The 11,515-nt window shown below is 45.9% G+C and overlaps 1 protein-coding gene across 1 annotated transcript in view; it reads right to left on the reverse strand.

The window, feature by feature from the left end:
• Positions 1-11,451, reverse strand: part of SULT6B1 (sulfotransferase family 6B member 1) — a 42,540-nt gene extending 31,089 nt beyond the window's left edge. Inside the window, exon 1 of the mRNA XM_039474514.2 lies at positions 11,392-11,451. The gene's annotated coding sequence lies outside the window, so the exon portion shown is untranslated. The remainder of the gene's footprint in view (positions 1-11,391) is intronic.
• Between the last annotated feature and the right edge of the window lie 64 nt (positions 11,452-11,515).

The raw sequence follows: 11,515 nt of genomic DNA on the forward strand, positions 1-11,515 counted from the left end.
GGGCATGGAGATTCCACTGGATGCCCCCAGCCTGGGAGACCGCTTGGGTGATCTGGTTAATGAAGGCCCGTCCGTTGTCTGACTGTATGGAAGTAGGGAGATCGAAGTGGGGAATTATGTCTGCCAGAAAAGAAGAAACAACTGCGGTGAACTTTTCAGACCCTGTGGGAAAGGCCTCCACCCATCCTGTGAAAGCGTCAACCCAGACCAGGAGTTATTTGAACTTTCTGACTCGGGGCATATGAGTAAAATCTATCTGCCGGTTTTGTACAGGGGTGAACCCTTGAGCCTGACGTGTAGGAAAAGGAAGGGGCCTGAGGAAGCCATGAGGAGTAGTGGAGTGGCAGATGGCACATTGAGAAGTGATCGCCTTGAGGATGACTTTCCACAATGGAAAGGAGATGAGGGGTTCTAAAAGACGGCCTAGTGGCTTGTACCCTACATGAAAGTGGTCATGAAAGGACAAGAATAGAATGAGCTTGGGAGGCAGGAAGAATGAATTTTCTGTGATCTAAGAACCACTTGCCTTGGGGAGGAAGTGATGGATAGGTCAAGGTTTCAGTGGGAGAGTAGGTAGGAGTGACAGATGAGAAGGAGAAATGAAATACTGGCCGTGAGGGGCAGGTATTGAAGTGTTAGCTGCTTCTTTAGTTGTTTTAACCATGTAAGTGTTTCCTTGAGTAATGGGATCTGATGGTTTTTGGTGTCCCTTGCAGTAAATGACTCTGGCATTGGCTGGAAGTAAAGTGGCTTTAAGAAGGGTTTTTATTAGGGGGGCACTGATAATGGAGGATGCTTGTGTAGTGAGAAATACTCTTTCTGCCCATATAACAGCATGGTGATGAAGGATGTGAAAGCATGTTTAGAATTAGTATAGACATTGACATGCAATCCTTTTGCAAGTGTGAGAGCACAGGTTAGAGCAATAAGCTCAGTTTGTTGAGAAGTGGTAGAAGGGGGAAGTGTAGCAGCTTCAATAATAGATGTGAGAAACATTATTGCATAACCTGCTTTTGTTGTTGATGATCTGCTGGGCTTTGAGGAGTGGCTATCAATAAACCAAGTACGGTCTGGGTCTGGAATAGGAAAGAGAGAAATATGAGGAAATGGGGAGGATGCCATGTAAATTAGGGAGATACAGTCATGGGGTTCAGGGTTTGTGTCAGGTATTAAGTGAGAGGCCCGGCTGGAGTCTGGACCAGGGGCAATGGTAACTGTGGGGGTTTTGATGAACACAGTAATGAGTAGAGTTGGAGGAGGCAGGGGGGCAGAAATATGTGTGCCAAGTATGAGGAGGAAATTAGATTTTGGAAGTTATGAGAACTGTAGAGGGTAAGTGGAGCATAGCCTGTAATTTTAAGGGACTCCGGGAGTAAAACAGTGCAGCTGCTGTGGCACGCAGACACACTGGCCAGCCCTGGACTGTAAGATCAAGCTGTTTAGATAGAAGGGCTACAGGTCGTGGGCCTGGTTCTTGTGTAAGAACTCTGACTGCGCAGCCTTTCACTTCTGCTGTGTGTAAGAAGTGTTAGGAGGAATGGGAAGCGCCAGTGTGGGAGCTGTTTCAGGGCATTTTTCAGAGAATGAAAAGAATGAGGGAAGGATTTAGGGTCTCTGGGGTCAGCTAAGTGCCCGTTTGAAAGCTTATAGAGTGGTTTTGCCAGTAAGGCAAAGCCTGGTATCCAGAGGCAGAGGTATTCTACCACACCTAGGAAGGAGAGAAGCTGCTGTTTAGTAGGAGGAGTTGGGGTCTGGGAGATCAACCGGACACAGTCAGCAGGGAGAGCGTGTGTGTTCTGTTGGATCACTATGCCAAGATAAGTGACAAATGGGGGAAGAAATTTGGGCTTTGGACGGGGATACATGATACCCCTTTGAGTATAGTTGCTGAAGAAGCAGGAGGGTATCTTGCTGGGAAGATTCCTAAGAAGGACTGCAAATAAGAAGGTTGTCCACGTATTGAATAAGGTGAGAAGCAGATGGACAGAAGGAAAGTAGATCATGAGAAAGGGCTTCACTAAAGTAGTGACGGCTATCTCTGAAGCCTTGGGGCAGAACGGTCCAGGCGAGTTGCTGAGACTGATGGATGCTGGGATCAGTCCAGGTGAAGGCGAAAAGCGGCCGAGAGGAGGTGTGCAAAGGGATGGCAAAAAAGGCATCTTTGAGATCAAGAATGGAATAATGGGTTGCGGAAGGGGGTATTGAGGATAGGAGGCTATAAGGGTTGGGTACAACAGGATGGATGGGAGGTACAATCTGATTGATGAGGCGAAGGTCTTGGACTAGCCTATAGGATTTGTCTGGTTTCTGGACAGGTAGAATAGGGGAGCTGTAAGGAGAATTTGTAGGCTTTTAATGGCCATTTTGTAATAGGTGGGTGATAACAGGCTTTAGTCCCTTTAAAGCCCATTGTGGGATGGGGTGCTGGTACTGAGCAGGGTAACGGTGATTAGTTTTAATGGGATGGTAAGGGGTGTGTGATCAGTTGCTAAGGAAGGAGTAGAGGTGTCCCATACACGTGGATCGAGGTAGAGAGATGTGAGAGGATGTTGTGAGGGAGGCCTTGAATTGGGCAAAAGGGCAGCTGTGAGATGTGGCTGTAGTACAGGAATAGTCAGAGAGTCAGATAATTTAGTTAAAATGTCTCGGCCTAATAGGGGAACTGGACAGGTAGGAATAACTAAGAAGGAGTGTGTACAAGAATGCTGTCCAAGTTGGCACCAGAGTTTTAAGGGGTCTAGAGGCTTAGCTGTCAATACCCACAACAGTTATGGTGGCAAGGGAAACAGATCCTTGAAAAGAAGGCAACATAGAGTGAGTAGCCCCCGTATCAATAAAGACGGGCACAGACTTACCCTCCACTGTAAGAGTTACCAGAAGCTCAGCATCTGTGATGGTCCACGGGGCTTCCGAGACAATCGGGCATCGTCAGTCTTCTTCCACTAGCCAAGGAGGTCAGGGAACAAGTCAGCCTGAGGGCTACGAGGCTGGGCTCCTGAAGCCTTAAAGACAGTGGTTTGAACCAAGCAGTCTGACTTTCAGTGGGGTCCTGCACAGACGGGACACGGCTTAGGAGGAATCCTGGGCTGCAGGCATTCCTTGGCTCAGTGGCCAGGTTCTCGGCATTTAAAGCAAGGGTTTGGGGGAGGAGGTCCTGAAGAGAAGCCTGGACTTTGTAAGTTTGGTGGTCTGAAACTTCTGCAAGCCGAAGGAGTGGCTGGGGTCTGTCTTGCAGCGGAGGCAAGCATTTGTAATTTTGAAATACGTTGCCACTTGGCAGCTTCTTCTCAGGTATTTAACACCTTAAAGGAGAGGTTGATTAGTTCCTGTTTCGGGGTTTGAGGACCAGATTCTAGTTTTTGAAGTTTTCTCCTAATCTCGGGGGCAGATTGGGTAATGAAATGCATGTTAAGAATAAGATGGTCTTCTGGCCCTTCTGGGTCTAAAGCAATAAATTGTTTAAGCATGGCTGCTAAGCAAGCTATGAACTGAGCTGGTTTTTCATCTTTGCCTTGGGTGGTTTCTTTAAGTTTGTCATAGTTGACAGCTTTAAATGTTGATTGATTGATTGATTGATTGCTTTTAAAGACAGGGTTTCACCATGTTGGCCAGGTTGGTCTTGAACTCCTAACCTCAGGTGATCCACCCGCCTCGGCCTCCCAAAGTGCTGAGATTACAGGTGTGAGCCACCACGCTTGGCCAAATGCTGATTTTTTTTTTTTTTAGCCTTTCTACTAAGCATGAAATCATGTAATCTCGCCCCCCCCCCCCCATACTGGGGAACCTGCCTGGTACTCTCATTTAGGCTCTTCCTGGGGAAACTGCCTTGACATTTTCCTGGAGAGTAGACTCCAGGCACCAGAGATCATCAGCCTGAGACTGAGCCAGGGTGTAAACTCTTTCTCACTCTCCTGGGGCGAGAGTGGAGGTGAGGACGATATTGAAGTCATTCCAGGTTAAACTATAAGACAGGGTCAAGTATTGGAATTCCTGTATGTATTTTGTAGGCTCTAAGGAAAAGGAGGCTAATCGTTGGCTAATCTGAGAGAGGTCAGCCAGGGAGAAGGGAAGAGGCACTCGACTATGTCTGCAGCTCCAGCCGCCTCTCGAAGGGGGAACTGTTGGGCAGGTGGGGAAAGGCTATTCCCAGGGTTGAACTGCAAACCAGATCTGGTATGGGGTGGACTGGTAACAGGAGGGAGGTAGGGAGGTGGAGTGCTGGCTGCAGAGGGGTTAGGTTGTGGGGAAGGATTGGGAACAGGAGGAGTGGGGAGAGAGTCGGGGCTGGCTGAGGTGGATGGGAAGGAGAGAGAGCAACGGGATCAATAGATAAGGAGGAAGATTCAACGTCAGGGGAAAGGGTTGAAGGAGTGGAAGGAGCTTTGGGAAGGGAAAGAAGGAAGATTTGGGATGAGTCATATTGGGAACAGAGAGTTGGAAGGGATCTGAGTGTGAAAGATGCCTGAACATATGGCACTTCAGACCATTTGCCCATTTGGTGACAAAAGTCCAGGTCGAGCAGGATCCAGAAATCAAAGGTGCCATTTTTCTGGCCATTTGGAACCATTGTCTGATTTGTACTGGGGCCAGGTGGTATTGCAAAAGAAAATGAGATGTTTAGGTTTCAGATCCGGCAACAGTTGAAGAGGTTTTAGGTTTTTTGGATGCAGGCTAGAGGTGAAGATTGAGGAATGGAGGGCTGTGTGTTGTCCATAGCGAAGGAGGTAAGTTTTAAGGAAAGGAGTAGAGTAGAGACCAGGAGGAGTGAGCAGCTATCAGTGTGTTCAGTAGGTGTCCCTGACTGAGTCCTGAGCTGTAACGTGGGTGAGTGATCAAGGCAGGCAAACCCGCGATTGACCAGACACCAAGGGAGGACTGTCTTCCTGAGTCCATGACCAACATCAGAGTTTTTGAGCGAGAGGGAGAGACTTGTCTCCTGTCTCTACATGGATAAAGAGTGTCTCCTTTTTCTCTACTAGAAGGAGAAAGATTTAAAGGAAGAGAGAGAGGGAGAGGGATAGACTTGTCTCCTCTTCCCTGAAGGAAGAGAGAGAGGGAGAGATATGTCTCCCCTTTTCTGAAAGAGAGAGAGAGAGAGAGCGAGAGAGCGAGAGAGACTTGTCTCCTTTTCTCTGAAGGAAAAGAGAGAGAGAGAGAGGAAGAGACATATCTCTTCTTCTCTGAAAAAAAAAAAAAGGAGAGAAGGAGAGACTTGTCTCCTCTTTTCTGAAGGAAAAGAGAGAGAGGGAGAGACATGTGTCCTTTTCTCTGAAGGAAGAGAGAGAGAGAGAGAGAGAGAGAGAGAGAGAGAGGCTTGTCTCCTATTCTCTGAAGGAAAAGAGAGAGAGAGAGGGAGAGACGTGTCTCTTCTTCTCTGAAGGAAAAGAGAGAGAGAGGGAGAGAATTGTCTCCTCTGAAGGAAAAGACAGACAAAGAGAGGGAGACTGCTTACCTGATCTGAAGGTGGCAAGAGAGCTGTTTGGCACACTGAGCACGAACTGCTGGTCTGGTCTGATGTGTTGAGATCTCAGATGGGTCTCTTCTCAGAAGAGGATTGGGGACAGGGGGCTGGTCTCCCCAAAGGAGTACCTCTGTCCCAGGTTTCAGCACCAAATGTTAAAACGTGCACTCTGAATGAAGAGACCCCCCCCCACCCCCCACCAAACAGACTTTGTGTGAGCAACGAGGCTGTTTATTCACCCAGGTGCAAGTGGGCTGATTCTGAAAGAGAGTCAGTGGAGGGCTGTCGTGGACCGTCCGGACGGGTAGGCACGTCTGCCCGGGGGTCTCTCGACCTGCAAGAAGGTCCCAATACCTGGAAGAGGGAGTGCGCCTGAGAAAATAATAAAGACAGAGAGAGAGAAAGCGAGGCGTCTGGAGGGCTGATAGGCTGTGCCTAAACAGCAAATTTTATTTTTCAAAGGCCAGGAATAAATACACTTTCATGGCTCTGGTTTACGTCATAGTAAGAGGAATGTAAATGTATGCCTCACATGGCCTATACAATAGAGAAATCAGATACACAATGGTTGCAAGACAAAATGTAAATGTATACCTTACATGGCCTATACAATTGAAAAGTCAAATACACAATCAGTGGTTGTAAAAAGTAACAGAATTTCCTGTAATCACAAAGCTTGTTTGCATCCAGACATTATTCCTCCTGGCTGCAGGTGTCTCTGGTTTTGCTTATCAGAATATCTTTTATCCGGATTGTCCTTTGTCTACTCCTAACTCAACTCAATTTCCCCATTCAGGAATCTCTGAGTCAGGAATCAAAGCCATCCCTTATGGTGGCATTTTGCTTTGCAAATATTGACAGTTAAACCATTATCTAAGGTGCAAGGCAGTCTGGAAAGTAAGGTTTAAGGATTATTCTTAAAGTCATAAAAAGGTTAAAAGCAGGAACCGGTTGCCGGCAGGGGGTCACTCGGTCTAGCAGCAACGCATAGTTTTAGGCCCAAACAATATTGTGGTTGATATTAGAAACCGATCATTCATCTTTCAGTTCCTATATTCCGGATAGCTCGACTGCCTCCAGTAGGAAACTGTGTTTGGGATCAAACTCACCGTATAGTGAGACTCACGCCTTTTAGGGGTCTCACACGGGAGTGTTCCCCACAGAGGGCAGTGGGATAGGAATTGGTTTTGTAGGTTTGGGGTAAGCAGTGGAAAGTTACATAAGTTACAGTTTAAGGTGGTGTTTTGCAAACTAGGAGGCGGTCATAGGGTCTGGAGTCATGAGGTTGACCAAGGTCAGTTACAAAGTCCAATTACCTTATCAACTGAGGAGGGAATAAGGAACAATAGAAGAATGTCTCAAGTTAATTAAGTGCTGCAGGGATTGATCATTCTTCCTCTTTTTGTGATCTTCTAGTTACTTCAGATTTTCTAACTCCAGGAGGCCATCTAGAGGTGTACGTGCAGATCATGGGGTTTGCTATGATGTCCATGGTGCCATCAGTTAGCCTAAAAGACCTTACATTTGCCAACTGTGGCCTGGCTCATGCCCCAGAGGCAGCTGCATGGGAGGCTTATTTAAAGTTTCTTTTTGACTGGGTGCAGTGGCTCACACCTGTAATACCAGCACTTTGGAAGGTTGAGGCAGGTGGGTTGCTTGAGGTCAGGAATTCGAGACCAGCCTGGCCAACATAGTAAAACCCTGTCTCTACTAAAAAAAAAAAAAAAAAAAAAAAAAAAAAAAATTTAGTCAAGTGTGGTGGTGCATGCCTGTAGTCCGTAGCCTCAACTACTTGGGAGGCTGAGGCATGAGAATCGCCTGAACCCAGGAGGCAGGAGTTGTAGTGAGCTGAGATTGTGCCACTACACTCCAGCCTGAGTGACAGAGTGAGACTCTGTCTCAAAATAATAATAATAAGCAAATAAAATTTCTTTCCTTGGCATTAAAGACACCATGCCCTCTTACCTTCTTTTCCTTTGGTTTTCTAGTCTATAGACATATACCCCACCCCACCCCCCCAAAAAAAAAGAAGAAGAAGAAGAAAAACAAAAAAAGAGAAAGTGTTCAAAGAAATGTTTAGGCTGTAAGGTGAAGATGGAAGAACGGACAGCAAAGCTAGTACATATTTGTTAAAGTGAAGGTCCCTATGCCACTAAGGAAGACTGGGATTTTAACCTGCTTCTGTGCTTTGGGCAGGTTGCAGCAAAGAGAACCAGCACGTTTTCCTAGTAATTTGCATCACTCTGCAGAATTAGTAAATCAGGCTAGGATCAGGAAGGCACTGCCACTAAAGGACCCTTGGTAAAAGTTTCTACTGGAATCTACACTTTTCCTGCACAAAAATTCGTGGCCGAAATGTGTATTATCTCAAAATGTGTTTGTGAAATTTATAGTGGGGTTCAGAATGTAATAAGAAATATTTATGGAGATGTCAAACTTTGTACAATACCGTTATTAGTTTATATATATTTCCCAGCAGAAATGATAGCATTTCTATACAATTATTTCAGTCTTTCATATCATTTCTGGTATTTTTTTGTGAAGGCAATTTTATAACTATATTTGATGTAGTTGAAGATTCAGTGGTTAGTTCTCATCCACATTGACTCTTTCTCTCTCTCTCTCTCTATATATATATATATGTATATTTCTTTAGACAAAGTCTTGCTCTGTCACCCAGGGTGGAGTGCGGTGATGTGATCTTGCTACCTTTTTGTATTTTTAGTAGAGATGGGGTTTCATCATGTCAGCCAAGCTGGTCTTGAACTCCTGACGTCAATTGATCTGACCATCTTGGTTTCCCAAAGTGCTGGGGCTACAGGCATGAGCCACCGTGCCTGGCTGACTGTAGATTTTTGAAAGTGATAACAGGTACATAGGAAATCAAAGTACACAGCTTATTTGGTGAGTCTTCAAACTCATTATGTCCTCTGGACAACCGCACATGAATACAGTATGGGTCATTCCTTATTCCTTTGGCAAGGACAACTTTGTTAAGCCTGGTATCAATGCACACATCTGGAGTTCCCATCTCCTTCATGGAAAAATTTCCAGATCTCTTTGAGTTCCCGGGGGACATGCTTCTTGAAGCCCACTCCATGGATGTGCTTGTGAATGTCGGTGTATTCTCGGGTCACCACCTCGTTGATGGCAGAATAGTCTGATTTCTTCTTGGCACCGTTCTTTGCAGGAGCCATTCTGCCAGGCCCAAGTTGGTGAGGCTTGTTATCGTTTCTTTAAGCCTTTTTTCCCTCTTTTCTTTTTTCAGTCTGAACCATTCCAGTGACCTTTTTTTCCCCCTCTATTCTCTCTCTCTCTCTCTCTCTCTCTCTCTTTCTCTCTCTTTTGAGACGGAGTCTCACTCTGTCGCCCAGGCTGGAGTGCAGTGGCATGATCTTGGCTCACTGTAACCTCTGCATCCTGGTTTCAAGTAATTCTCCTGCCTCAGCCTCTTGAGTAGCTGGGATTACAGGTGTGCGCCACCTCACCTAGCTAATTTTTGTATTTTTAGTAAAGATGGGATTTCTCCTCATTGGCCAGGCTGGTCTCAAACTCCTGACCTCAGGTGATCCAACCACCTTGGCCTCCCAAAGTGCTGGGATTACAGGTGTGAGCCACCGTGCCCAGCCAAGGATTAGTGTCCTTTTAAAGGAGGCCTCAGAGAAACCCCTGCCCCTTGCACCATGTGAGGACACAGTGAGAAGGCACTATCTCAAAAACCAGAAAATTTGTCTTTACCAGATGTTGAATATGCTGGTACCCTGATTTTGGACTTCCTAGTCTTTAGAATCATGAGAAATAAATTTCTGTTGATTATTAGCCATCAGTTTATTGCATTTGATTATAGCAGCCCAAGTGGACAAAGACAGGCCTGGAAGCTCAATGCATAGTGTCTTAAATGATATTTAACAAAATGTTTGGCCGGGCGCGGTGGCTCAAGCCTGTAATCCCAGCACTTTGGGAGGCCGAGGCGGGTGGATCACGAGGTCAAGAGATCGAGACCATCCTGGTCAACATGGTGAAACCGCGTCTCTACTAAAAATACAAAAAGTTAGCTGGGCATGGTGGTGCATGCCTGTAATCCCAGCTACTCAGGAGGCTGAGTCAGGAGAATTGCCTGAACCCAGGAGGCGGAGGTTGCGGTGAGCCGAGATCGCGCCATTGCACTCCAGCCTGGGTAACAAGAGTGAAACTCTGTCTCAAAACAACAACAACAACAAAAAAAAAACCCAAAATGTTTCATGGAAGTCATGGAGGGTGCTTTTAATAAGAAAATATTTATTGTGGATTAAATTTTACAGACTGTGGATGTACTACCTTCCCCCTTCTTACTACTATACTTGGCTATTCATTTTTTTTTTTTTAAAGAGGAAAGGCAGGCATGGTGGCTCACAGCTGTATTTCTAACACTTGGGAGGCCAAGGAAGGAGGATCACTCGAGCCCAGGAGTTGGAGACTAGCCTGGGCAACATAGGAGTTGGAAAATATATATATTTTAATTAGCCAGGTGTGGTGGTGCATGCCTATTGTCCCAGCTACTTGGGAGGCTGGGGTGTAGGGAGGATTACTTGAGCCTGGAGGTCAAGGCTGCAGTGAGCTGTGATTGTGCCATTGCACTCCAGCCTGGGTGACCAAGCAAGACCCTAAAGAAGAAGAAGAAACAAGAGGAGGACGAGGAGGATGATTAGGTAAAGAAGAAGGAGAAAAAAGATTGTGGATGTGTCAGTTGGAGAAGAAAAGGGAACTTTGATGGTATAGGGGTAGAGCTCTGAAAGCTTTAAGAAAAATAGTTTATGACAGTGAAAACAGTAACACAAAATAAAAAGCAACATAATGCAGAAAGGGAGCTCATGAAAAAGGTTTGAGAGAAAGTAACATATAAAATATTAAATAGAACTGACATTCAAGCCAGAGACGGTTTCTATAGAGCAGATAGAAGAGATCAAGAGAATGTACAAAGCCTGGACTTTAAGAGGATACCGGAGAAGTTGATATAGTGGAAGGGATCAGAGTTCTGGATCTGTGTAGAAATAAGTGATATTGACTAACAATGACATGCTTTAAATTAAAGTAGTTTACACATTCACAGTTTTCACAATTTATAATGCTTTAGTTATGCAAATAAACCTCATGGACTGAACTATGGGAAGGCGGGTGTTAGGAAAATCGGGGCAATCGCAGAGCACCTCGCAGAGACACTTCCTTTACTTGGCATTGACAGAGTTAGCTCCAGCTATGCACCTTCTCTAAAACCTTTACCGATTCCTCCGATTAGAAGCAAGGTCCTTATCAATGTGCACTTTTCATCAGTTATTTATGGTAACTACCCCTAACTAGACTAGAACTTCGGTGAAGGTAGATCTGTGTCTATTTCGGGTGTTCCAGGCTTTGTCTTGCACCTGGTACCTCAGTATACTTTTATATTCCTTTTCTCTTCTCTGTTTCCTTGTCCCCTTCGAGTCTTTCTCTTCCTCATCTTACTAAGTGGGCAATATACGCAGTGTTTCTCAAGTGTTACTGTGCAAACGAATTCTTTAGGGATCTGGCTAAAATGCAGTTTTGGATTCAGTAGCTCTGCATTTCTAACAAATTTTCAGGTGATGCCTATGTTGCTGGTCCCCTCAGACTATCACACTTTAGGTTTCAGGGTGTCAGGGAAAGGACCCAGAACAGGCTCCATGGAGTCAGTGTCCTGGGTTCAAACGTGAATTCTGTTTTTTTTTTTTTTTTTTTTTTTTTTGAGACGGAGTCTCAGCCTTGCCCAGGCTGGAGTGCCATGGTGCGGTGTCGTTTCACTGCAGCCTCCGCCTCCCGGGTTCAAGCGATTCTCTCCCCTCAGCCTGCCAAGTAGCTGGGATTACAGGCGCCTGCTACCACGCCCAGCTAATTTTTGTATTTTTAGTAGATACGGGGGCGGGGAGGGTTTTCACCATGTTGGCCAGGCTGCTCTCGAACCCCTGACCTCATGATCCTCCCGCCTTGGCCTCCCAAAGTCCTGGGATTACAGGCGTAAGCCACCGCGCCGGGGCCTGAATTGGTTTTTACTAGCTGTGT

The sequence above is a fragment of the Saimiri boliviensis genome, chromosome 1 (assembly GCF_048565385.1).
Source record: "Saimiri boliviensis isolate mSaiBol1 chromosome 1, mSaiBol1.pri, whole genome shotgun sequence".
Lineage (NCBI taxonomy): Eukaryota > Metazoa > Chordata > Mammalia > Primates > Cebidae > Saimiri > Saimiri boliviensis.